The sequence below is a fragment of the Hemitrygon akajei genome, chromosome 8, assembly GCF_048418815.1.
Source record: "Hemitrygon akajei chromosome 8, sHemAka1.3, whole genome shotgun sequence".
In the NCBI taxonomy this organism is placed as follows: Eukaryota; Metazoa; Chordata; class Chondrichthyes; order Myliobatiformes; family Dasyatidae; genus Hemitrygon; species Hemitrygon akajei.
In genome coordinates, this window is record NC_133131.1 from 124594507 (window position 1) to 124617316 (window position 22810).

At 40.9% G+C, this 22810-nt stretch overlaps 1 long non-coding RNA gene across 1 annotated transcript in view; it reads right to left on the minus strand.

The window, feature by feature from the left end:
* LOC140732226 (uncharacterized) overlaps window positions 1-22810 on the minus strand; it is an 86916-nt gene that overhangs the window by 20841 nt on the left and 43265 nt on the right. The window contains exon 4 of the long non-coding RNA XR_012100023.1: window positions 14357-14427. This is a non-coding gene — a long non-coding RNA (uncharacterized lncRNA). The remainder of the gene's footprint in view (window positions 1-14356; window positions 14428-22810) is intronic.

The following is a 22810-nucleotide window of genomic DNA, read 5'->3' on the forward strand; positions in this document are numbered from 1 at the left end:
GTGCAAGTACTTCCTCCTCTCTAATCGTCATAGTTTCCATAACTTCCCTATTTGTTTCCCTTACCTTACACAATTCAATATCCTTCTCCTTAGTGAATACCGAAGAAAATAAATTGTTCAAAATCTCCCCCATCTCTTTCGGCTCCACACATAGCTGTCCACTCTGATTCTCTAAGGGACCAATTTTATCCCTCATGATCCTTTTGTTATTAATATAACTGTAGAAACCCTTTGGACTTATTTTCACCTTACTTGCCAAAGCAACCTCGTATCTTCTTTTAGCTTTTCTAATTTCTTTCTTAAGAAATTACCTTCTTTAATCAATACTGGAATTTTATTAGTCCTTGAATCCGCACCCCCCCCCCCATTTTCTTAATCATTCCCCAAACATCTCCAAGTTTAATATACAATACTATCACAATATGACCTCCAGTAAACCTTTTTCCCAACATTCATCACTTCTCTTACAATGGCCTGTGCCTTTTTATAAGGTCACTCAGAAAGTGATACTTCGTGACTTTCCTAAGTGCCTTATTACTCCCCCTAATTGCCTCTGCACACTCCTCAGTCCACCGTGGTGCAGCCTTTCTCATATTAATGCCCTTTCTAATAGGGATCACCTCCACTGCCATTTGATGAGTAACGTAATCTTTCATTGCAGAAAACCACATCATCCTCAACATTCAGCCCTGACAGATGTTCATCACATAAAATCTTAAACTTCTACCAATTTGATTTACCAAAATTCCACCTTTAAAAGTGGCCTCCTATTCCCTATATAAATCCAAACCTAAGCTTATAAATATAGGAAAATGATCACTTCCCAATGTTTCATCGCTCATGACATCCCACTCACTCACTCCAGCCAGAATGCTCGAAACCAAAGTTGTACCTATAGCAGTTTCAGAACTATTATGAACATTAAATATTGTACCCCTCCCATCATTAAGACAAACAAGATGGGAAATACCTAAAAGTTCTTCTACAACCAAACCACCACCAGTATTCTGCGAGCAGCCCCACAATGAACTAAGCGTGTGAAAATCCCCACACCATATTATCCTTAGTGAGCTAGAGCTTTTCAACCAATCAGTCGAAGCTTTCCACAAGGGTTGTAAAAATTTACCCCTACAGAAAATCCTGGCAATTCTGGACAATGTTTCTCACCCTCTGCATGCTACATTGGTTGAACAGAGGAGCACTTTTAGTAATAAACTAAGACAACTGCGCTACTCCAAAGAGTGTCATATGAGGTCATTCTTACCCTCGGCCATTAGGCTCTATAAAGAATCAACCTAAAGCTGGGGAAGTGATGATCCCTCCTGTTAGACTGTGTTCTTATTTTTTATTCTTTCTTATCTTCTAATATTTGTATCTGTGCACTTGTAATGCTACTGTGACATGGTAATTTCCTTTGGAATCAATAAAGTATCGGTTTATCCAGCAGTTGACTCAAAAGTTTCTACTACCAGTGCCTCATACATTTCATACACATCCAGAACTCTATAATCCTATCTCTTTCTGTATAAAACTTGCAACACCACCCTCTCTACCAACTAACCTTTCACACTTAATTACAATATAATCCTGCAAAGAAAAACTTAAATGTGGTAGCAACCAGATTTCCTGAGAACATACAACATCGGATGGATTTGTGAAACCAGAAATGAATAAGGTCTTGATTGTTAAAAATCAGGCTTCTCCCATTCCACTGCAATGTTCTTAATCCCATTATGTACCTTCACAAGGAGACTGATATACTGATAGCCCACCCATCAGAGCTTCATTTACAACAGTTTACCACATAACACCAGCTATACCAAGATACTTCTAAGCAACTTTCACAATGATTTTAATTTTCTCAGTATAAGTAGATGTCTGAGCAGTACAATTCACTACATCCATTATAAACATCACAAACTTCATTTTATCAAGTAGTAATGTATCTTTAGTAAGAGAACTGCAATGCTGACAAAAAGACTCTGACTTCATAGTCTGTTCTCTGACTGGTTTAACTTTTTGTACGATCTCTACATCAGACATACCTAACTGTACTTTAACCTGATGAACTTCAGCTGCCTTCTTAAGCACTTCATATCGTCTATAAGCTGCACTATGATCTCCTACACCATTACAACAATTAAACTTCACACCCTCACTATCTTCATACTTTTATCCCCTCCCCCACATTTACTACATCTTAGTTTCCCACGATATACTACCATAACATGGCCAAACTACTGACATGTAACATCTAAGCAGAGGTGGAATATAAACTCATACATTATAGCTAACATACCCCAAACTAACTTTATCAGGGAGCTCCGCCTCAACAGAATATATCAATACAGATAAACTATCCATCCTTTCCCCATTTCTGACAACTTGCAATCTCTTTACCCCCTTAAACTTTCCTCCCAATAAACGAGAGTTAAACTCTTCTTTCAAAATCTCCACCAGGTCACCTGTCAGAACAACCCTAATACCTTTATTTTCATTTGACATTATAGATACTATATTTTTTCCAAGTCTTCAAACATAATGCCTTTTCACACCGTTTCTTATCTTTATAAATGATTAACACATTATCTCCTCTTTAAGTACGAGCACAATTTATATCCCCTATTGCCAATTTTAACTCAGTGGTTAATTTAATGGGATTGATAGTAGGTGGCTGTTCCTATAGCCAATTTAAACTCTGTAGTTAATTCAGGGATTGAAAGTAGGCGGCTGTTTTGGGTCAAATTTAAACAATACCTTGAAGTCGTCTTTCCTTTTTTTCAAAATATCCCACCCTTCCTCTCCATCACTTGAAATCATTTCAATATTATGTTTCGTTTTCTAGATCTAGATTTAACTTCATTCCAATCTCCTCCTGCCAACCCGCACTCACCTGAACCCTCCATTTGTGGTTCCTTTTCCAGATCCTCCCCCCCTACCTGAACCTACACTACTTCCCAACATCCCCACACCCTTCACAGCCAGCGCCACCAACCACCACTCCTTTAAGCCAACCACTCCTCAGCACTTCAGCCAGCATAGCAAAGCCTTACCAGCCTGAACACTCCTCTTAACCTCACTTCTCTTCTATTGGTTAAGGTGCTCCCCAATTAGCCAATCAATGAGACTCGACTTTTTAAAAGTTCCTGCTCTTACTCCCTGGTCCTAACTTCCAGAGAAGTAAAACTAACAAGAAAGCGTCTTGCCTTTTTACGAGTTCCTGTCGTAGTCCTCATTTCCATCCTACTCAAGCTCCCTCCTTAATTTTATTTTCAACATTTTGATGACTAATTTGGTTTTGAATTCTGCCTTCATCTAGATCATCATTATTTTGCTGCCAATTTCTTCTTACCTTCACCTGGTCCGTTTCTGATTCTTCCCCTCCTTGTTTTCTCCATCTTGGGGAGTGGAGAATGGGTTAGTAATCAACATCTATTAGAAGCCCATAACTACCTCAATTATATTTCCTACTATCTTGTCTCTTGTAAGGACTCAATTCAATTCTCCCTGTCCCTCTCCACTATTGAATCTGGAACAATGAGAGTTTCAAGATACTTACCCTCTGGCAAAGGTGGCAGAGCCTTTGACTACCTACCTACCTCTCACGCCCTTTTCTGTATGGAGCCGGAATAGTGTATTTCTAGTCCTCTTCTTCCAGCATACTATTCTCCAGATTCAATAGATCATTCTTCACAATTTTTCACAGCTTCAGTGTGACTCACCTCATCCTCCCCTCCTGTCCTTTTTAACTATTTCAAAGAGATGCACAACTCACTGATCTGTTCTTCCCTCCTTGAAAACCACTTTATCAAACAGCTGCAGAAAATGCAACTTTTGTCCTTTCAAGTCTTTACTATTCACAACATTCAAACTATCCTTTCAAGAACTTCTTCCAATCTCATCTACTCCATTCAGTGTTCAAACATAGCCTCATCCATTTTGGAGAGCACTTGGTAGCACACTTGTGTGGAGTCCACAGGGGCAGTAACCCTGAGCTTCCTATGTTGTCACTTTCATCTGTGTCCTGCATTTTTCTAACGTGGCTTAATGTAGGCTTTAGGAACAGCACCTCATCTACTGTCTGGTGTTACACCTGTGCCCCCTCCTTTTTGAGAATCGCAAGATCGCTATTAATTCAGGTCAGGAGACCCAGGAAATGAGAGAGAGATGTTTGGAATGTTTGGCCCTTCGGCGATACAAAGCAATGGGAAACGGCCATTGTCTCTTGGAGACGGAATTGTGTATTGAGTACTGTGCTTCGTGGAAGCCCTTGGGCGACGTGGGCTGGTTGGGGGGATGGCATCATTCCACCCTGATTGACATCTGAGACCCCGTGAGTGGGGATAAAAGAGGGTCTGTGGGAACAGCCCCTCAGACGCACCAGAAGAAACGCTAGAAATCCTGTAACAGTGTAATAGCGAAAGCCGGTGGAAAGCCACGTGCGTCCTTTTCCATTTGCCTCGGAATTGGTGAGCCTTGCCACAGAAAAACAGCTTTAGCTAACAACAAAGGAGAACTCGGCCCCCAATGACTCTCGAAGGATTGACATCATAAAAGGAATGGGCAAGTTTTAATCTGTCTCTCTCTCCAACCCAAAAGCTGCAGCTTGAATGAACTTGAGTGACTTTTATATTTCCATCGGACAATACATTATCCCCTAGACAACGATAGAGTTATTTCTTATTGATTATTATTATACCCACGCTTTTAGATTTAGTATTGACGATGTATATTATCTGTATGGTTGCATTGATATTATTTTTGTGCATTTTTATCAATAAATACTGTTAAAAATATTACCATCATACTTCAACGGACCTCTCTATCTTTGCTGGTAAGTGACCCAGTTACGGGGTACATAACACTGGGCACCCATTTCAGCTCCCTGGACTCTACTCAATGCAACAATTTTGGATAATTGGCTTCCACTTTTTGAGTCATGATCACAATCTGGTTTAATATCACCAGCATAAGACCATAAGACATAGGAGCAGAATTAGGCTATTCAATCATCGAATCTGCTCTGCCATTCCATCATAGCTGATGCCAGATCTCATTCAACCCCATACACCTGCTTTCTTGCCATATTCTTTAATGCCCTGATCAATCAAGAAACAATCTACTTACACTTTAAATATACACACTGACTTGGCCTCCACCGCAGTCTATGGCAGAGCATTCCACAGATTTACTATTCTCTGACTAAAAATATTCCACCTTACTCTTGTTCTAAAGGGTTGCCCATCAATTTGATGCTTTGGCCCTCTAGTTCTGGATACCCCCACCATAGGAAATATCCTCTCCACGTCCACCCTACCTAGTCCTTTCAACATTTGTTAAGTTCCAATGAGATCCCTTCACAATCTTCTACCTTCCAGTGAGTACAGGCCTAAAGCTGCCAAATGCTCCTCATATGTTAACCCCTTCAGTCCCAGAATCGTCCTCATGAATCTCCTCTGGACTCTCTCCAATAACAACACAACCTTTCTGAGATATGGGGCCCAAAACTATTGACAATACTCCAAGTGTGGCCTGATTAATGTCTTATAATGGATCAGCATTATCTCTTTGTTTTAATATTCTATTCCCCACGAAGTGAATGCCAACATAGCGTTTGTCTTCTTTACCACAGACACAACTTGTAAACTAACCTTCTGGGAGTCTTGCACAAGGACTCCCAAGTCCCTCTGCACGACTGACGTTTGAACCTTTTCTCCATTTAGATAATAGTCCACACTTCAGTTCCTTTTACCAAAATACATTATCATACATTTCCCAAAGCTGTATTCCATTTGCCACTTTTTTGCCCATTCTTCCAATTTGTCCAAGTCTTGCTGCAATTGCATTGCTTCCTCAGCATTACCTACCCCCCACCTATCTTCGTATCATTCAGAAACTTTGCCAATAAGCTATCAATTCCATTATCTAAATCATTGACAAACAAAGTGAAAAGCAGCTGTCCCAATACTGACCTCTGAGGAACACCACTGCTAACCAACAGCCAACCAGAAAAGACCCCTTTTATTCCCACTTGCTGCCTCCTGCCTATCAGCCATTCCACTATCCATGCTAATATCTTTCCTGTAGTGCCATAGGATTTTATCTTGTTAAGCACATTCATGTGTGGTACCATATCAAATGCCTTCTGAAAATCCAAGTTAATGACATCTACCCCCTCTCCTTTGTCCACCCTGCTTGTTACTTCCTCAAAGAACTCTAACAGATTTGTCAGGCAAAATTTCCCTTCACAGAAACCAGGCTGACTTTCACTTATTTTATCATTGGTCTCCAAGTACCCTGAAACCTCATCCTTAAGAATAGACTTCAACACTTTCCCAACCACTGAGGTAAAGGCTAACTGGCCTTTCTTTTGACTTCCTCCCTTCTTAAAGAGTGGAGTAACATTTTCAATCTTCCAGTCCTCTGGGACCATGCCAGAATCAAGTGATTATTGAAAGATCATGACCAACACATCCATTATCTCGTCAGAAACCTCTCTCAGGACTCTGCGATGTAGTCCATCTAGCCCAGGTGACATTCACCTTCATACCTTTGAGCTTACCTGGCATATTTTCCCACTGGCACACTGCTAGTGTCTTCCACAGTGAAGACTGATGCAAAGTACCCATTAAGTTCATCTGCTATTTCTTTCTCCCCCATTACTACCTCACCAGCATCATTTCCCAGTGGTCCAATATCAACTAAAACCTCCCTTTTACTCTTTATATAACTGAAAAAATGAGTCTGCCCTCATATTTAATCCTTTCCCTTCTTATAGCTTTCTTAGTTGCCTTTTGTCAGATTTTAAAAGCTTCCCAATCATCCAACTTCCCACTCACGTTTATGACCTTATATGCCCTTTCCTTGGCTTTTATGCAGTGCTTAACTTCCTTTGTCAGTCACAGTTGCCTACCCCTACCATTTAAGAACTTCTTCCTCTGTGGGACATAACTATCCTGCACCTTGTGAACTATTCTTCAGCCATCTCTGCTCTGCCAGTATCCTCCTCCAATCCACCCGGGCAAGCACCTCTCTCATGCCTCTGTAATTCCCTTTATTCCATTGCGATACTGATACATATGAATTATGTTTCTTCCTCTCAAATTGCAGTATAAACTCAATCATATTATGATCACTGTCTCCTAAGGGTTGCTTTATGTTAATCTCCCTAATAAGATCTGTGTTATTACACAACACCCAATCAATAGCGTTTCCCTGAGTAGGCATATGTGAAATGTGTTAACTTAACAGCAGCAGTACAAATCAGCCAATCACTCAGCTTGATCACACTCCCAGCACCCACTACAACTTAAAAGCAATGTGCTTTCACTTTTTCATCATTCTGATGAAGACTCTTCAGCCAAAATTGTAAACCTTGCTTTGCTTTCCAGGATGATGCCCGACATGTTGAGTGTTTCTAGCATTTTCTGTTTTCATTTTAGTTATTAGAGAATTAGTTAATTTGTCGGCTGAGGTCTCGCCTGTCATCTATGATTGGCTGTAGTTCAAGAGCCTACAGTGAAGCTCCTTTCTGAGAGTATCCATGGACAAGCAAATCGGGAGGCCCCCTTCCTCCCAACGGCTAATACTGTTGCAACACACACAAAATGCTGGAGGAACTCAGCAAGTCAGGCAGTATCTATGGAGGGGAAATAAACAGTTGATATTTTGGGCTGAGAGGAATGTTGCAAGGATATGTTCTAGTTATGTAGGGTACATATCAAACCACAAATATAGTACTGTGTGTAAAGAGTAAAGAGATCACCTGGACCAGATGAACTACATCTCAGGGTTCTGAAAGAGGTAATTGAAGATATTGTGGAGGCATTATTACTGATTGCTCAAGAATCACTTGATTCTGAAATGATTCTGGAACATTGGAAAATTGCAACTGTCACTCCACTCTTGAAGAAAGGAGAAGCAGAAGAAAGGAAGTTATGGGCTAGTTAGCTTGACTTCAGTGGATGGGAAGATGTTGGACTCCATTATTATTGATCTGGTTTCAGGATATTTAGAGGCACATGATAAAATAGGCCAAAGTCATCATGGTTTCCTTGAAGAGTTATCTTCCTGACAAATCTGTTGGAATTCTTTGAGGAAATAACAGGCAAGCTATACAAAGGGAATTCACTGAATGTTGTTTACTTGGATTTTCAAAAGGCCTTTGATGAGGTGCACACATGAGGCTGTTTACAAAATAAAAGTCCACGATATTATAAGAAAGAAACTCACATGGATAGAAGATTGACTGACTGACAAGAAGCAAAGTATGGGAATTAAAGGGGGGGGGGGCATTTTCTGGTCTGCTGCTGGTGACGAATGGTGTTCCATTGAGACCACATCTTTTAGAAATTAGAAATTTTGTACTTTCATAATTTTTATTTCTTACATCCATCTCACAACATGAAGCAGTAATAATCTTTATGTTGCATCTCTGTCGCTGTGTACAAGCAATAAGAAAGGGAAATGTGGGAGGATATTGCCCGAGAACTAAGACTATATAAATAATTGTTTTGTGTCCATGTATGTACAGTCAGATATGCAATCAGATCAATGTGTATTGATCGATCTGATGGTCTGGTGAAAGAAGTTGTCCCAGAGCCTGTTGGTCCTGACCTTAATGCTGTGGTACCATTAGACAGACGGAAGCAGCTGAAACAGTTTGTGATTGGGGTGGCTGGAGTCCTGGATGATCCTCTGGGCCCTTTTTATGTACCCGCTGCTGTAAGTATCCTGAATAGAGGAACGCTCACAGCCACAGATACGCTGGGCTGTCCGCACCACTCTCTGCAGTGCCCTACGATTGAGGGTAGTACAGTTCCCATACCAGGTGGTGACACAAAATGTCAGGATGCTCTCAATGGTCCCCCTGTAGAAAGTCCTGAGGATTTGCGGACTCAGGCTGAACTTCTTCAGCCATCTGCAATGAAAGAGGCGCTGTTGTGCTTTTTTCACCACACAGCCACTATGTACAGTCCAAGTGAGATCTCCGCTGATGTGTATACTGAGGAACTTGAAACTACATGGATCAGTACTTGGAGCTATGATGTTGTGGCCATTACAGAGACTTGGTCGGTTCAGGGGCAGGAATGGCTACTTAGAGTGCCAGGCTTTAGCTGTTTCAGAAAGGACAGAGAGGGAGGCAAAAGAGGTGGGGCGTGGCACTGCTGATTAGAGATAATGTCATGGTTGCAGAAAACATAGAAAACTTACAGCACAATCCAGTGCTGACCATGTTCTTGCATTAGAAGTTACCTAGGGTTACCCATAGCCCTCTATTTTTCTGAGCTCCATGTACCTGTCCAGGAGTCTCTTAAAAGACCCTATTGTATCCACCTCCACCACTGTCACCGGCAGCTCATTCCACGCACTCACCACTCTCTGCGTAAAAAAAAAACTTACCCCTGACATCTCCTCTGTACCTACTTCCATAGAACCATAGAACATTACATCACAGAAACAGGCTTTTTGGCCCTTCTTGGCTGTGCTGAACCATCTTTCTGCCTAGTCCCACACCTGCACCTGGACCATATCCCTCCATACACCTCTCATCCATATACCTGTCCAAGTTTTTCTTAAATGTTAAAAGTGAGCCCGCATTTACCACTTCATCTGACAGCTCATTCCACACTCCCACCACTCTCTGTGTGAAGAAGCCCCCCCTAATATTCCCTTTAAACATTTCCCGCTTCACACTTAACCCATGTCCTCTGGTTTTCTTCTCCACTAGCCTCAGTGGAAAAAAGCCTGCTTGCATTCACTCTATCTATACCCATCATAATTTTATATACCTCTATCAAGTCTCCCCTCATTCTTCTATGCACCAGGGAATAAAGTCCTAACCTATTCAACCTTTCTCTGCAATTCAGTTTCTCAAGTCCCGTTAACATCCTTGTAAACCTTCTCTGCACTTTTTCAACCTTACTAATATCCTTCCTGTAATTCAGTGACCAAAACTGTACACAATACTCCAAATTTGGCCTCACCAATGCCTTATACAACCTCACCATAACATTCCAACTCTTATACTCAATACTTTGATTTATAAAGGCCAATGTACCAAATGCTCTCTTTACTACCCTATCTACCTGTGATGCCACTTTTAGGGAATTTTGTATCTCTATTCCCAGATCCCTCTGTTCTACTGCACTCCTCAGTGCCCTACCATTTACCTTGTAGGTTTTACCTTGGTTTTTCCTTCCAAAGTGCAATACCTCACACTTGTTTGTATTAAACTCCACCTGCTATTTTTCAGCCCATTTTTCCAGCTGGTCCAGATCCCTCTGCAAGCTTTGAAAACCTTCCTCACTGCCCACTACACCTCCAATCTTTGTATCAACAGCAAATTTGCTGATCCAATTTACCACATTATCATCCAGATCATTGATATAGATGACAAATAACAATGGACCCAGCACAGATCCCTGTGGCACACCACTAGTCACAGGCCTCCACTCAGAGAAGCAATCCTCCACTACCACTGTCTGGCTTCTCCCACTGAACCAATGTCTAATCCAATTTACTACCTCACCATGTATACCTAGCGACTGAATCTTCCTAACTAACCTCCCATACGGGACCTTGTCAAAGGCCTTACTGAAGTCCATGTAGACAACATCCATTGCCTTCCCTTTATCCACTTTCCTTGTAACCTCCTCGAAAAACTCTAATAGATTTGTTAAACATGACCTACCATGCACAAAGCTGTGTTGACTCTTCCTAATAAGTCCCTGTCTATCTAAATACCTGTAGATCCTATCTCTTAGTACTCCTTCCAATAATTTACCTACTACCGACGTCAAACTTACCAGTCTATAGTTTCCTGGATTATTTTTAGAGCCTTTTTGAAACAACAGAACAACATGAGCTATCCTCCAATTCTCTGGCACCTCAATCGTGGATATCGACATTTTAAATATATCTGCCAGGGCCCCTACAATTTCAACACTAGTCTCCTTCAAGGTCCAAGGGAATACCCTGTCAGGTCCTGAGGATTTATCTAGTCAGATTTGCCTCAAGATAGCAAGCACCTCCTCCTCTTTAATCTGTATAGGTTCCATGACCTCACTACTTGTTTGCCTTATTTCCATTGACTCCATGCCAGTTTCCTTAGTAAATACAGATGCAAAAAAACCCATTTAAGATCTCCCCCCTTTTTTTTGGTTGCATACATAGCTGACCACTCTGATCTTCAAGAGGACCAATTTTATCCCTTACTATCCTTTTGCTCTTAATATACTTGTAGAAGCTCTTTGGATTATCCTTCACCTTGACTGCCAAAGCTATCTCATGTCTTCTTTTAGCCCTCCTGATTTCTTTCTTCAGTGTTTTTTTGCACTTTTTATACTCATGTACCTTATTTGCTCCTTGTGTCCTATACATGTCATACATCTCTCTCTTCTTCTTTATCAGAGTTCCAATATCCCTTGAGGACCAAGGTTCCTTATTCTTATTCGCTTTTCCTTTAATCCTGACAGGAACATACTATGCTTCTATGTTTCTACTCACCCTCTTAACTACAATCCCATTGATGTCAATAGGGGCTAGTCTGTCTCCATTCGTTCTGTAATCCATGATCAACTACTTCATTATTTCTTACATTGAGGGAGAGGTTGTTTCCTTTGCACCACAGTGTCAGGGCGTTGACTTCTCCTCTGTAGGCTGTCTCATCATTGTTGGAAATAAAGTCTATCAATGTCGTGCCATCTGCAAATTTGATCAGCAGGTTGGAGCTGTGTGTGGCAACACAGTCATAGATGTATAGGGAGTAGAGGAAGAGGCTCAGGACACAGCCCTGGGGGCTTCCGCGTTGAGGGTCAGAGAGGCAGAGGTGAGGGTGCCCATCCTCAGCACCAGCCGGTGATCCAACAGCAAGTCTAGGATCCAGTTGCAAAAGGCAGGGTGCAGCCTGAGGTGTCTGAGCTTCTTTACAGTGCTGATCTGTAGTCCAAGAACAGTTTTCTAACATAAGCATCCCCCTTACTCAGGTGAGAGAGGACAGCGTGTCGTGTGCGGTTATAGCCTCGTCTGTTGACCGGCTGTGTCGCTAGGCGAATTGTAGAGGGCCCAGAGTGGGTGGTAGCAAGCTGCAGATGTAGTCCTTGACCAGTGTCTCAAAGCATTTGCTTAGGATTGAAGTGAGTGCAACAGGACGCCAGTCATTCAGTCATGTAATCATTGGTACAGGGACAATGGTGGATGTTTTGAAGCAGAAGGGCACTACATACTGGGAGAGGAAGAGATTAAAAATATCTGTGAGCAGACCAGCCAGCACACTTTGAATACTCTTCACATTATATGTAAATGATTTGGATGGTGTGATTGATTGGGGCAACGGGCAAGGAAGGAGCAGACTGAATTTAGAGTAGGGAAGTATATGGTCATGCACTTTAGTAAAAGGAATAAAGCCATGGATTACTTTTTCAATGAGGGAGAACATTGGAAAGTCATTAATGCAAAGGGACTCACGAGTCCTTGTGCAGGATTCAATGAAGGTTAACTTGCAAGTTGAGTCGGTGGTAAGAAAGGCAAATGCAAAAGTAGTGTCAATTTAGAGAGCAAATAAGACCAATATCAGAATATATATAAGAGCAAGGATGTAATGCTGAGGCTTTGTAAGGCATTGGTCAGACTGCATGGAGTATTGTGAGCAGTTATGGGTCCCTTCTCTACAAGAAGATATGCTGGCATTAAAGAGGGTTCAGAAGAAGTTCACAAAAATGATTCCAGGAATGAAAGGGTTAATGTATGAGGAACACTTGATGGCTCTGGGCCTGTACTTGCTGGAGTTCGGAGGAATGGGGGGGGGGGGGGGGGGGGGGAAGGTCAGTGTGCTCATTGAAACTTATTGAATATTGAAAGGTCTGGACAGAGTGGATGTAGGAAGAATGTTTCCTACAGTGGATAAGTCTAGGACCAGAGGGCACAGCCTCAGACTACAGCAGGGGTTCTCAAGATTTTTTTAATGCCATGAACCCCTACCATTAAATGAGGGGTCCATGGGCCCCAGTTTGGGAATCCTTAGACTAGAGGATGTCCATTTAGAACAGAGATGAGGAGGGATTTCTTTAATCAGAGGGCAGTGAATCTGTGGAATTGGCTGTGGAGGCCAAGATATTGACTGTATTTATGATTAGTCAGTCCGTCAAAGGTTACAGGGAGAAGGCAGCAGAATGATGTTGAGAGGGATAATAAATCAGTCCTGATGGAAAGGTGGAACAGACTCGAAAAGCTGAATGGCCTAATTCTGCTCCTATGTCTTGTGGTCTTATTGTCTAAGGGTTGACTCCTCATTTAAGGGAGACATTAATACACTAGAAGTAGGTCAGAAAAGATTTACTAAACTCATACTTGGAATGGACAGGTATAGTTGTATTATGAGGAAATAGTAAGACAGGCTAGACTTGTATCCACTGGAGTTCAAAAGAGTGGGAGGGACTTGTATGAAGCTGAGGGCACTCGGCATGGTAGACAAGGAGAAAACCTTGTTCTAGATCTCCTCTTGCAGAAGAATCTAGAACAAGGGGTCATTGCTTAAAATAATAAGTCACCCATTTCAGATAGAGAGGAGGCAAAAGAAGTGTTCTGAGAGGGTGGTGGCAAAGTGAAGTTAAGGTTGCACTGAGGTTTACATTGATATTTATAAATGGTGGACCACACTCAAGGCATTGAGTTGTCTATTCCTGCACACGTCATGCATATGTTCATATACAATATTCTGTAAATATTTTCTGATTCCTCCTGGAAACATCTTGCCACAATGAAGCTTGGAGAAGTATGCCTGTTTCAGGAGAACAGTGGAGTATAATTAATACCTCAAGGTCAGGCATGCTGGATATCACAGGAAAGGAATTTTCTGAAGGATCCTTTCATGTGCAATTTGTCAAATCTGAGTTCAATGAAACATATCTCCTCCACACATACTATGTATACACAGTAGTCTCCTTGACAAAGTTAATCACTGATCTACCTTGCATATTTCTTGCTCTACCTCTCAGAATGATTAACCGAGACTCTACCGTGTGTTCACCAACATTACTTTTTGTATGGAATCCGCCATTTGCTCATTCTTCCTGTTGATTGTCTTCATTTTACCCTTTTTAAACAATGTTCATCAACTGCAAATCTTAGAATGAGAGAATGGTGCACCACAGAATTTGGCCAGTAAATCCTATTTCAGGCTCTTCAAATGAGTTTTATCATTCCTTCTGCGTTAGTACTTTTTCTTCATGCCATTACAATTACAACCTCTGTGTGATTTACCTCATTCCCTTTTGAATATCATCTGCCACAATCATGTACTTGTTTCTCCAGATTATATTAACGAAATGCATTGAAAACGATGGGTGTACCCTACCTCTTGTTCTTCTGCTGAAATCTGAATTAAAAACAGGAAGTGCCAGGTATTCTTGTCATGGCAGGTAGCAACTGTTGTGAGAGAAAAAAATGATATTTCAGATCACTTTTTCATTTTCATTTTTTCCCTGAAAGTTGTTTGTGAATCTAGTCAATATTTATAACAATCTGGATTCATGGCCACTATTACCGTGGCAAGTATTTTGTTAATTACTTGATTTCAACTTCACCTGTGAGCCTGTTGGGGTCATATATTGTGTCTGGTGCTCCCGGTGTGGCCTCTTGTATATTGGTGAGATCCGACGTAGATTGGGAGACTGTTTCACTGAGCACCTACTCTCAGAGGAAGAAGTGGGATCTTGCAGAGGCCATCCATTTTAATTCCACTTCCCATAGCCTCCTTTACTGCTGCGATGAGGCCACTCAGGTTGGAGGAACAACACCTTATATTCTGCCTGGTTAGCCTCCAACCTGATGGCATAAACATCAATTTCTCGAACATCCAGTAATGGCACCCCTTCCTCCTTCACCAGTACCCACTTCCTTTTCCCTCTCACCTTATCTCCTTACCTGTCCATTGCCTCCCTCTGGTGCTCCTCCCCCCTTTTCTTTCTTCCATAGCTTTCTGTCCTGTCCTATCAGACTCCCCTGTCTCCAGCCCTGTATCTCTTTCACCAATCAACTTCCCAGCTCTTTATTTCATACCTCCCCCTCCCAATTTCACCTATCACCTGTCTCCCCCCCTCACCTTTTAAATCTAATTCTCATCTGTTTTTCTCCAGTCCTGTCGAAAAGTTTCAGCCCGAAACAGCGACTGTATTTTTTTCAAACTCTTGATCATTCAACCTACCTCATCCTAGCTTTTAAAATTTATTTGTCGATCCGCACTGCACTTTCTCTTTAATAGCAACACAATATTCTGCATTGTGTTTTTATCTTTACTACCCTGATGTACTGGTGGTGTAATGTGTCTGGATGGCACGCAAATAAAAGCTTTTCCTCATCTCTCAGAATACTTGACAATAATAAACCACTACCAATACCACTTTAATCAAATACTTATATATTAAGGGTTGAATAATTGTACTCCAATATTTAATGCATTTTACATTTGGTCCAATATTCTCATTACTTCCCCCCAAAAAGTGATTGTAATAAATCCCAGTTTTATTTTTCTCATTTCTAAACTGCTGCTAAGGTTCTAGGAACACAGTGGAAAGGACAGTCACTATGAAGATCAACGTTTGGTTCATGTATAAATGTTCATGCATTTGTCTTTAAGTTTACAATAGAGCTCTAGTCCCCTCCTAGGTATTCAATGTTAGTCTATCTGTGCCCATTTCCAAACTAGACACACATGTTAAACTTTTCAAATGCTACACAAGACAATTTTAAAAGTTAACATGGAAGTTGTATGCTAGTTTAGCTTTGGTTTGAAAATTAAGAGTTGGCACCAAAAATAATTTCTTTTGGAAATAATTATTTGGCAATTGGAAATGATTCACTCTGTAATATAAAGATACAGGATTTTTTAAGCTAAGTGAAATAAATATATTCAATAGCTTGGCAGCACAATCATGGTGAATTATTTCTGCAAGAAGAAAAAGAATTAAGTCAATCCCCTGTGCACAAAAATAATAATGCAAAATAACAAGCATATTAATCAGTCAGCCGTACGAATAACAGAGAGCTAATTGCAACTTTTTTTTTCCAGATCTTTGTATGATTAGAAATTTCAACCAAAGATTACAGTCAGTTGATCGCAGTCCCAGCATAATCTTGGTGGGACCTCTGCTGACTGGATGAATAATGGAGAGTTATTAAATCTTGTGCAGCTGTAATCAAGTCCTTCTAAAACAAAAAAAATTAAAAATTGAATATGCATGCTTGAATATAATCATGCAGGTTTAAGTCATGTATGTGGTTAGACATAAGTTGGTAGCTTGGTAGAAGCTGGGATGTGTTAAAACTTTTAAACTTATTATGAATAATGGAATTAGCTGCCTGATTATCATCACATTTTGCAAAAACAAGAATGGACATATCAGTTTGTCCTATGATAGTTCCAGCCTGGATAATTCAGCATCTATGACTTATTTTCAGATCACTTTGATTCATGGACACACACTCGACATATTAGAAACAGCTACTTCCCCAGCACCATCAGGGTTTTGAATGGACAATGAGACAATATGCATAACTTCACTATTAAAAAAAATTTTTTTTGCTCTCTTATTGCACTACTTAAGTAACTTTTTTAATTATATATATATATGTATATAATTTTTTGTATAGTTTTCATAATGTATTGCAATGTACTCTGCCACAAAACATCTCTCTATATATGTCTGTGATCTTGAACCTGATTCTGATACTTCATCTCCTCCTGGTATAACATTTATTCCTTTAGATTACTTATCTGAAGTATAGCCCTTCTCATCATTTAAGCCACAGCCACTATGTATCCATCTGAAAGCATAGCACTATCTGCAAGACACTTAGTATCATCAACAACATTGCCAAGGCTTTTGCAAACTACAAGGCATTTACACTAGGCCACATACGGAATTACTAGGACAGCTGACCAAGGGCTGTAAATGCGAATTTCAGAGCCTGGCACAATGACAGCTGAAAGCATAGCCAAGGTCTTTAACTGTTCCTGTGCAGCAGTTCACTACTGTGTTTTTGTAGATGAAATGCACCAAAGCTGATATTAACAACAGCAGTGAAAAAATATTCATTCCCTCTCTGCCTGCAGCTAGAGCACATTCCTATGAGGCTATTCTGCTCTGCTCAGTTTTTATAAAGTGAGAGTTCTTTTGGCAGTGATCGTCTTATTGGTATTTTACTAATATTATCAGTATTAGCCCAATCATTGGCCCAATTTAAACTTTTTTTTACATGCTCTGACAAGCAAAAATGACTTCCAACCCAAAGAAACTGTGTAAATTCTAACTTACGGGAAAAATATTGCAGTGCTGCATAACATGCAACATGACCAGAACTTCAGTCCATGCTAATAAGTTTGAAATCTCCTGGTGCTAAATTATAGAGTGGATCATGTTTTTTCTGAGCCTTAATATGTACCTCTGTGTGTGGGCAAACTGAACAGAGACCACATCCTAGACCACTGACTATTGATTCAAATTAAAAAGAGAGAACAGAAAACTGGGGAAAAAGAGAGTTACACTAAATGATGAATTATACTTGTGTGTTGTAACCTAGTTTCCATTCTGCTGACTCAATTGCTCACACTGCAGATCATTACCAGTGACAGGTAACTTCATGCAGTCTTGCACTGAGACGAACAACCAGTCCTGCCAGTTAAATCACACCAGCCCAAGTTACAGCCATGGGCACTCTGCCAATTTAATTTTTTCCACTGTGTTTAATTTGTATGTAGTATCTGTAGTAGGGAATTTGTAGTTTTCTAACACGAAATAGTTGAACTGATCACTACCTGCATTTTCATTACTGGTTTATTTCATGACATTTTGTCCCATCCTGCTCTGGATTTCTTTCCTCATTTACCTTTTACCTATCATTTTCTGGCCTGGAGCCATTTTCTTCAGAAGGATAGCCCTTTTCTCCAGACCTAATATCTCCAGTAAATGTGCCGCAGACAGTGCTGTGGCCTTACAGTTCAGGTGACCCAGATTTGGTCCTTACCTCCAGTACAGTCTTGTCGAGTTTGTTTTTTTTTCCTGTGACGCATGCTGGTTTCCCTGGTTAACTCCATGATATAGAGATGTACTGGTGGTTTTTCTGACTATTGTAAATTATACCTCATGTAGGTGCTTGGCATAAAATTCAAAGTTGATGCATATGTTATGAAGATTATATTGCAGGGTCACGGAAATAAGGAGGGGAAATGAGAATAATGGGATTGGTCTGCTCAACGTTGATAGGCTGGTTGGCCTCCTTCTGTGCTGTAATAGGTCAGTAATTAAGAGTCAATGGATGAGGTCAGAACAATTTAGTTACATTGATGTATTTAGCAGTATTTGAATTCTGAGTCTTTGTTTCGTTTTCTCCAATTTTCACAGCTCTCCTCTTTGTTTTTTAAATGGTTTGTATCTGTGACAGTAAGTTGAGGGTAAGCCACTGTAGGCTTGTCCAGGTTTTCCATTCCTCAAACAATTAATTAGGCTTTTCAAAGGCAGAGATGGAGACTTGTTGAAAAATGAGGCTTCAATTGATTGGTCTTTGCAGTGACAAAAATAATACAAGAAGAACAGAAGAAGAACATGAAAAATAGGAGCAGCAGTAAGCCATCTAGCTCTTTAGGCTTGCCTTGCCACTCAGTATGGTCAGGGCTGATCTTTACTTTATTGTCACCAAACAATTGATACTAGAGCGTACAATCATCACAGTGATATTTGATTCTGCATTTCACGCTCCCTGAAGTACAAATCGAAGTAAATATAATAAAAATTTAAATTATAAATCATAATTAGAAAATAGAAAAAGGAAAGTAAGGTAGTGCAAGTCAGGTCCGGCCCAGATCCGGGTCAGGATCCATTCAGCAGTCTTATCACAGTTGGAAAGAAGCTGTTCCCAAATCTGGCCGTATGAATCTTCAAGCTCCTGAAACTTCTCCCGGAGGGAAGAGGGACAAAAAGTGTGTTGGCTGGGTGAGTCCTGTCCTTGATTATCCTGACAGCACTGCTCCGACAGCGTGTGGTGTAAAGTGAGTCCAAGGATGGAAGATTGGTTTGTGTGATGTGCTGGGCTGTGTTCACGATCTTCTGCAGCTTCTTCCGGTCTTGGACAGGACAACTACCATACCAGGTTGTGGTGCACCCTGGAAGAATGCTTTCTACGGTGCACCTATAAAAATTAGTGAGGGTTTTAGGGGACAGGCCAAATTTCTATACTGGCCTCAACTCTTATTCTGAACCACTTCGCCTTAACCTTCAAATCAGAAATAAAATAAATACAAGGGGTATTAGCTATTATGTTGACCCTGATTAATTATTCTGCTTAATTTATTTTTTTTCCACAGAGAGCAGTCCAACAGACTTTGAGTCCATCGACTCTCTGTCATTGGCCGAGTTACCACTTGGTTTGTCAGATTTGACCGCACACATTGCATAGTGGCTCCAAACAGGTTAGTGAAAGTTTGGATTAAAACTCCACACAATTTTTGGTGTGACTTAAGAGCATGACAAATAGTTGAATAAGGAAAATTAATTTGAAAGAATAATGAGCCAAAGTCTCATTTTGCAGTCCAAAATAAGATACATATAGGAGCAAGAGTTAGAACACTCGGCCCATTGAGTCTGCTCCTCCATTCCATTTATTATCCCTCTCAACACCATTCTCCTGCCTTCTCCCTGACTAACCAAGAACCTCTCAACATCTGCTTTAAATATATTCAATGACTAGACCTCCACCCTAAATTTCACAAATTCTCCACCATTTGGCTAAAGAAATTCCTCCTTATCTCTATTCTAAATGGACATCCCTCTATTCTGAGGTTGTGCCCTCTGATCATAAACTCATCCACTATAGGAATCAGCCCCTCCATATCCACTCTATTTAGGCCTTTCAATATTCGATAGGTTTTAATGAGATCTCCCCCATTCTTCTAAACTCCACCGAGTATAGACCTAGATCCATTGGACACTACTCATACATTAACTCTTTCATTCTTAGAATCATTCTCATGAACTTCCTTTGAACCCTCTCCAATGACAGCGCATCTTTTCTAAGATAAGGGCCTCAGAACTGCTCACAATACTCCAAGCGAGGTCTAACCAATGCCTTATAAAGCCTCATCATTTCCTCTTGAAATGAATGCTAACATTGCATTTTCCCTTCCTTACTACCAATTCAACCTGCAAGTTAGTCTTTAGGGATTCTAGCAGAAGGACTTCCAAGTCCCTATGAGCCTCTGATTTCTGAAATTTTTCCCTGCTTAGAAAATAGTCCACACCTTTATTCCTCCCACCAAAGTGCATAACCGTACATTTCCCTACATTACATTACATCTGCCCATTCTCCCAATCTCCCAATCTGCTTAAGTCCATCTGCAAACCCTTTGATATCTCAACACTAGCTGCTCCTTCACGTATCTTTGTATTGTCTGCAAATTCAGCCATAAAGCTGTCAATTCTATCATCCAAAGCATTCACATATAACGTGAAAAGAAGTGGTCCCAGTACCAACACTACAGAACTCCACAACTCACTGGCAGCCAGCCAGCCAGCCCTCTTTACTCCCACACTTTGACTTCTGCCAGTCAGCCAATCTTCTATCCCTGCTAATATCTTTGCTGTAATACCATGGACTCTTACTTTGTTAAGCAGCCTTATATGCAGCACATTGTCAAAGGGAAAATCCAAGAAAACAACATTCATTGGCTCTACTCTGCAGATCCTGCCTGTTACTTCCTCAATAATTCCAACAGATTTGTCAGGCAAGATTTCCCCTGAAGGAAACCATGCTGAATTTGGCCTATTTTATCATGTGCCTCCAAGCACCCCTGAACCACATCTTTAACAATCAATCCCAATCACTGAGGTCAGACTAACTGGTCTATAATTTCCTTTCTTCTGCCCTCTCCCTTCTTGAAGAGTAGAATGACATTTGCAATTTTCCAGTTCTCCGGAACCATTCCAGAAGCTTCTGATTCCTGAAAGATCATTTCTAATGCCTCCACAATCTCTGCAGCTACCTTTTTCAGATCCCTGGGATGTATACAATCTGGTCCAAGTGACTTATCTACCTTCAGACATTTCAGCTTTCCAAGCACCTCCGTAGTAATAGCAATTACAATCACTTCTGCTCCCTGATGCTCTTGAATTTCTGGCATACTGCTCATTTCTTTCATAGTGAAAACTGATGCAACATACTTCTTAAATTCATCTATCACTTCTTTGTCCCCCATTACAATCTCTCAGGAGTATATTTCCAGTGGCTCGATATCTACTCTTGCCTCTCTTTTATTCTTCATATATCTGAAAATCCTTATTGTCCAGCATAACATCATATTTAATCTTTCCTCTCCTTATGGTTTTTGTAGTTGTCTTCTGTTGGTTTTTAAAAGCTTCCCAATCCTCTAAATTCCCACTAATTTTTGCCTTATTATATGCCCTCTCCTTTCCTTTTATGCTTTCTTTGTCTTCTCTTGTCAGACACGGTTGCCTCAATCTCTCTTTAGAGTACTTCTACATCTTTGGGATGAATCTGTCCTGCGCCTTTCAAATTGCCTCCAGAAATGTCAGTCATCAGTGTTCTGCTGTCATCTCTGATTGCATCCCCATCCAATTAACTTTGGCCAACTCCTCTCTCATGCCTCTGTAATTCCCTTTATCCCACTGTGATACTGATGCATCTGACTTTACCTTCTCCCTCTCAAACTGCAGTGTAAATTCTAACACGTAAAGGGATCCTTTATCTTAAGCTCCCTCATCAAATCTGATTCATGACACAACACCCTGTCCAAAATTGCCACCTCCTAGCTACTGTTTGGAGGCCTGTATATAACTCTTATCAGAGTCTTCTTCCCCTTGCAGTTCCTCAACTCTACCCACAAGGATTCTATATCTTTCGATCCTATGTCATCTCTTTCTAATGACTTGATTTCATTTTTTACCAACAGAGGCACCCCCTCTGCCTATATGCCTGTCTTTTCCATACAATATGTATCCTTGGATGTTAAACTTCTAACTATGATCTCCTTTTAGCCACAACATGATACCTCCCAATCTGTAACTGTGCTGCAAGACTATTTACCTTGTCCCGTAAACTGCGTGCATTCAGATATAACACCTTCAGTCCTGCATTCATCACACTTTTTGATTTCCCCCCCCATGTTACACTTCAATTCATCGCACTGACTGCAATTTTGCCTTTTCATCTGCCTGTCCTTCATCGCAGTCTTACTACCCAATGCATCAACTTATATACCAACTGCCCCATCCTCAGCCCATTCACTCCAGTTCCCACACCCCTGCCAAATTAGTTTAAATCCTCCCCAACAGCTCCAGGATATTGGTTCCTCCTCGGGTTCATCATTCCTTTGTAACCCATCCTTTTTGCACATGTCACACCTTCCCCAGGAGGGATCTCAATGATCCAGAAATCTGAAACTCTGCCTCCTGCACCACTCTCTCAGCCACTCATTCATCTGTACTATCATCCTATAGATGCATTGACTAGTATGTGGTACTAGGAGTCATCCAGAGATTACTACCTTGGAGGTCCTACTCCTCAGCCTTTTCCTTAACTCCTAATACTCACTGCACAGCACATCTTCCCCCTTTCTACCTGCCATTGCTGCCAATGTGCACCATTACATCTGCTCACCCTCCCTCTTGAGAATCTTCTGCGGCTACTCTGAGATATTCTGGACCCTAGCACAAACACATCACCCAGGCTTCTCTTTCATGGCCACAGAATCGGCTGTCTGTCCCCCTATCTATCAAGTCTCCCATCGCCATTGGTCTGC